Source organism: Aplysia californica, unplaced genomic scaffold, assembly GCF_000002075.1.
Source record: "Aplysia californica isolate F4 #8 unplaced genomic scaffold, AplCal3.0 scaffold00500, whole genome shotgun sequence".
NCBI classification, from domain to species: Eukaryota; Metazoa; Mollusca; class Gastropoda; order Aplysiida; family Aplysiidae; genus Aplysia; species Aplysia californica.
The window spans coordinates 198,091-204,467 of NW_004797770.1; positions in this window are offsets into that span (position 1 = coordinate 198,091).

Consider the following 6,377-nt stretch of genomic DNA (forward strand, 5'->3'; position numbering starts at 1 on the left):
GGGGCAGAAAAATGCATGATCATTATGCTAGGGTGTTTCGACCCCGGGTTGACGTACCGCCATAATGGAATCCCAAGTGTTGGGGTGAGAAGCAAAGGCCTTAACAACTTACTGCTTCTCATGGTAGGGTAGGGTATGGTGTGGTATGGTATTAAACAGTATATTATAGTGCGGTAAGGTATGAGTGCAAAAGCCTCTTTAAAAAGTGTACTATTACTTAAGGGTCAGGATTTTCTTTTCAATGTACATTTAAGGTAAAATCGAGCTGAAGTCTGACCTTACCTTGCGGTGAGAAAAGCGAAAGAGCAATTTTTTCCCCATTTGCATAATCGTGGCGTGCAACAAGTGTAAATTATCTAACTGTGGGCAAGGTCTGATTCATGTGTTTTGAAAGTGCATCTCTCGGTTTATTTCAGCAGGTAAAAAGGTAATGCAAAGTCTACTTTTTATGATAACTTTCGTGTCTGTGTTGCAAGAGCACTCCACAATGCCGTAAGTGGTTTTACTCTTAGCTGTTTGTGTAGATCTATACCATTCTGTCTTGAAACGAAGGTCAAAACCACAGAAAACTTGATGGGAACAAAATTATTTTGTTCTGCAGCTCGGAAAAGGTTGACGAGAACATCCTATGTTCGTTACGTTAGCTCCACTAAGAAAAGACAATATAGTGAGTGGGAAGAGTTTCCTCTTACAAATGTCTGTATTAATTTTGTGTACGTTTCCGAGAACGACAAATACTCAGCTCAAATAATGTAAGTGTGTTGCAGGCTTGAATTTTCTTTCAAGTTTTAAACCGACGCTGCCAAATGAAAAACAGCTCACTTTCTCCAAAGCCACAGTTTAAATCTTTGATCAAAATGTCTCAATATTTGACAGTGTTACGAATACATGTACTTTAAGTCATGATCATACCTTTACTACGCTTTGACTCTTTGATTGCATTTAACTATGTACGTAATTAACTCACATCGGAGAAACGCACTTGTGTAGTACTACCGATTATCTTCTTTCAACATTCACCGAGATAAACAGATTTGGGAATGGCAAATGGACAGATATTGATTCTGGTCCAGATTCAGTGACGCCTTTGCAGAGATTATTCGGCGTTAACAAGTGTTAGAATTTACTGACTGTTATGGACACAACTGATTTCGCCCACATCTCTGTTTGCTGTTCCTATATGTGTTGTTAAACCCCCGATTAGACGCAGTGTAGGGTTATTTTAAAGTTGAGTACTTGAATTTCCATAAGGATGCCAACAGAAAAGTACATCCCACTCAGAGTTCCTCTCCCCCACCTTTTGACATCTGTCTAGGCCTCCCCCACATTCATAGATAGTACGCTTTAAAGTAACTGGTAATTGGTTATTAGACACGGACAGTCAAGACGTTGGTTCTTCCCTCGCCCCCCCACCCCCTACACCCGCCCACCTTTTTCTCTTTTCCTTTCTGTCTCTTTCTTTGCGCCTCCCCCCCTCCCTCTCTCTCTCTTTCTCTCTCTTTCTCTCTCTCTCTCTCTCTCTCTCTCTCTCTCTCTCTCTCTCTCTCTCTCTCTCTCTCTCCATGTATATAAGGAACACAGGCCGCCATGGATCACCCCTTTTCTTCCCCCTATCCCCACTTCCACAAAAAACAGTTGTAGATGTGAAGTCTTTGCATGTATCTGCAGCAGTATCCTAGTGTTGCCAAGTTTTTATGCAACTGTATTCGCCATTCTCTCGAAGTTAATTTATTTTTATGTCCCCTCTGTTTCTCTGCTTTTTCTATGCGAATTTTAATTATGTTCCCGAGAGAGAGAGAGAGAGAGAGAGAGAGAGAGAGAGAGAGAGAGAGAATATTCCAGGTACCAAATCCGACTCTTTAATATGTGAGGCAGCGTGGTGGAATCAGGCTCTCGTCAATTTTTGGGCATGTAGAGTTATTCGTATCATCTTAAAGCTTGTTCAGTTGTCTTTATTTGGATGAAAAATATATCCATTTATCTTGAATACAAGTCGAGATATTTGCGAATGAAGGAGGTGGGGTCACCTTTTTTCAGGGGTAAAATTAGTGAGAAAATGACTGCTAAAGATTAGTTATTTCCTTAGCTTTAGAGTCCGTGGTAACTGAAAATTTACATTTTTTGTGCCTTCAATCAACGTTTTTCAAAAAAAGCCACACAGAAATGAGTTCTTTAATGGACATGAAAGGTGTTGAGCCAAAAAACAAAAATTTGATGAAAATTCACAAACCTGTGGAAAAATGCAAGTTTCTTCACTTTGATTATTTTGACGAGAGCCTGATTCCACTACGCTGCCTCACATATGCTTCCTTAGTGATTGGGAGAAAAAAAAAACTTCAGACAGTGACCTTGACATAGTGTGCCAAGCATTGAATCAAATCGTGCCATTTTGAGGGATTATGGACACGAATGTGTGGGCAAATGTTTCCATGATGTTACAACAAAGAAATGTTTTGTACCATACTAGGACGTGCTACTTGCATTTTGGCTTTTGAGTGAGAAGGGTTCTCAGTCTCTTCAAGGATACAGTAATAATAGTACTGGCTTAGAACTTCCACTCAAAATAAAACAAAATATTGCTCCTAAAAATGAAATGAAAGTTCTACAAAACAAAGTTGCATAGACGAGTGGCTAAACATATGGGCCAACGCAGAAACAGGAAGATCTCTTTTCGGGTACATGGACAAACCCAACCCCAAAGACTCATCGAATCTCTTATGTAGAGCTGATCAGACTTTGATTTTCAGAGCGCGCACAGGACACTTACTTACACACCAACAAACACATAAATAGAATTAACCCCATGTGGGAACCCCATTGAAGACACTGTGACTACCACGAGGAGACCGTTGAACATCTTCTCCTTCACTGCCCAAACCTGGCAGTTCTTCAACGCAGGCTCCTACACACACCTACAGACTTACAAAGCCTGCTCTACTCTGGCGATGACAAGGACATGTGGTTACTTGAGGGAGGCATTGCGCTGCCAAGAGCGAAATGCTCTCAGCTAAAGGGATTTGAAAACAAGAACAACAAAACAAAGTTGCCATTGTTCTGACTAGCTATGCTTATACGATAAATTTAGAAAGATACAGAAAAGAAGGTCGACCAAAAGAATACATCGACGAGGCCTGGTTAAGCCTGCCTGGTTCAGTCGCGAGAGGATAGAAGACGTGTCACTTTCGACAGGACAGCCATTCACAATGTGGTAAATCCAACAGTACACAAGCGAACTATCCTAAAGATGCTGGTTATGCACGCAGGAGGAGACATGAGTTTCATTTCTGCAGCTTTGTCGATTACAAAATGTAAAAAAAAACCCTCAGAGCTCCGAGTTCATGAACTCAGGTCTGAACTCGGATGTATTTTTGCATGGGTGAACAAGCACCTGGTTCCCAATATCCCTAGGCGCTCAATTATAGTACTGGACAATGCGTCTTTCCATGGACTGAAGTTAAAAGCTGATATGAAAGAATCGGATGTTTCATATCAAGAAATAGTGAATCAAGGCGTATGAAATCTCTCCTCGGTGCCCAAAAACGTTCATTTCAAGGTCTTAAGGGAGAAATTCAGATTCCTCTCATCTGTGAGTGCGATATATAGAGAGGGACACAGGTTTTTAAGACCTCCGCCTCACAACTCGTTTCTGAACCCCATAGACCTGGTGTGGCGTGATATGAGAATCTCAGTTCTGCGTGACGACTTCTGCTGCTGCTTTGATAGTGAAGATATAATCGAGAAAATTGAGAAACGTTTGAGAGAATCAGCCTCTGGCATAGACCGGGGTCGATGGAGGGCGTACTTAGAACACGTCAAGAAAGCAGAGGACTTGCTACTGCGGCGAGAGAAATTGAAATAGTCAGGTGGTATTAATCAAACCTGCATCCATCTAAGTCTTGAACTAATTTTTCTAAGCAACATGCCTTTATTTCGTCTGAATTATCCAATCGTTTCATTTTAGATCAGATAGTCCAAATTTCATATTGATAGAAAACAACAACAACAACAACAATTGCAACACTAACAACAACACAACAGCAAACAAACAACAACAACATCATCATCATCATCATCATCATCATTATCATCATCATCAACAACAACAACAACAACATTTCATGATTTTATCATGACTGATATGAGAACAACCAAACTTTTAGGTGTACAAGTCTGTGTTCCATCTTTACCTACTAACTATAACCCCGCGTGTGTGAGTGTGTATGGCGGGGGGGGGGGGGGGGGGTTAACAGCTAATTATAGAGCATTTTATATTGAATCTATACATGGGACGTGAATGACTTATTTGTAATAATTGATGAAGGAAACAATAAATGCCAGTCTTAGGATAATAATCGTATTCACAGCATCAGTGCAGAGATTTTTGTTATGGGTAAACACATTTGAAATGAATAAATACAAATGGATATCATTTGATTCGACATTTGATAATACCAGTTGTCTCAACTATATTCCCACATTCTTCAGCTCAGTTTTTTTTTTATTGCCTGTCATTTCTTTTGTGAAATCGGTAAAAATGCATCAAAGTATGATTAATTAATTACTATTATTCATATCAATACAAGCTATTTTTTATTTTGTCCTTGTATATTTATATAACTCTTGAGCTATAATATGTCATATCTGTTAGAATAAAAACATGAATATTTGGAAAAGAAAAAAACAAACAACAAAAACAACTTAAAGCCTAACTCGGTTTATGTAGTCAAAAATGTTCTGGTTTTTCCAATTTTGTTAATTTCCACAGATTGTGATCATTATTCTCACAATAGCCCCCATCCTCTTTTTTTCCAAAATAAAATTCCAGAAGACTACAACAGAATAAAAGTTTCAAAACTAAACAAAAATTACAAAAGAAACAAGGCTAGATTATATATACTACCAAATGACCCCACTTGCTGGCTGATTAAAATGTTTAAAGTGAACGATTTAAGACAAGAAATTACTACCTCAGAATTACAATGTTCATTCTATTTTGGGGGGTTTTTCACAGTGTTATGTCAAGCTTTTTCGAATGCAGTTCTTTAAATAGTTTGATAACGACTCCGAACATTCTTACTATTTGAATATAGCAGATAAGAGCTTGCTTTCTGACCTCATGGTCTTAGTACTTTAAAACGTCCAAAAAAGTCAGTTAGAACTCTGTAATTTTGAGGTAAGGGCTTTATAGTCCAAGATCATAATTAGGTGTTCCTTCCTCGATTGTCTTGAGGAAAGCTGCGTGTATGTCCGCATCAAAGGCGATGGCCTTCACCGCTGGCACGGCGTACATGGCACTGTACCACTTGGCGAGGCGGGGAAAGGCAGTCTGGTTCACGGCAATTCTTCCATTTCTTTTGGCCATTCCGGGAAGACGCTCAAACTGAGGCCAGATTTAACACACAGTGAAATAATGTTTAACAAGATGAAAAAGGGAGGGTTTCGGTGGGTATCGAAGTGAGCTATGGTTATGGAAGCAGCTAAATAAAACTGAGAGTGAGCTCAATACAACAAATTGAGCTTTACAGATAAATTATTATACCATTTATTACAAAGACACAGTTTTCGTTTTAGTCAGTACTGGTTACCTCCGAACAAAGGTCCCTCTCGCCTCGCCAGCTCATCTTCGAAGAACTGGTAATGCTTTAGTAGTTCTGTGATTCCCTCCTCGATAGTTTCCTGTTTCCTCAGTTTACCGATGTACAGAGATGTGATCTGTGGAACCACGGATTGTCAGTTCTAGGTCGACCAATGTATAACATCATGACCGCCCATTGTTTCAAAAGAACACTGGGATTTATTTCTGGTAACGCAGGACGTTTTACAAAAGAGGAAAGACACTATTGAATAGAAAACTAAAAGCTTTTGGTACAAGATCGACTATCTGTTGCCCATGTGGTAAAGTGGTTCATGAACTCGATCTAAAAAACGACGAGCGATATCAAGCTGTATCAGTGATGTGGGTTTTAAATGGGTGTTCATCAAAGTGCACTCTTAGGTAAAGAACAATAACCCTGGCTCGAAAGAGGATGATGAACTACTGCAACCAGCAAGGGTATGATTGTGATAAACCCACATTGATTATCGATTATAATAACGGCATTTTGTGCTTTTGTTAAATTTCAATACTTTTTGGATCCATGTTAGTGTAAGACTACTGGACCAAATGGGATCTTCAAAAGTGGTATCTTCTTTTGGTTTTCGAAGGCGCGCAGGTCCTCGGATACAGGATGACGAGTGTACTGACATAATCTCTTTCCTCCTTTTTTCGGTGTATCGGTCTGTTTGTCTGTCTCTGTCTCTGTCTGTCTCTGTCTCTGTCTCTATCTCTGTCTCTCTCTCTGTCTCTCTCTGTCTCTCTCTCTCTCTCTCTCTCTCTC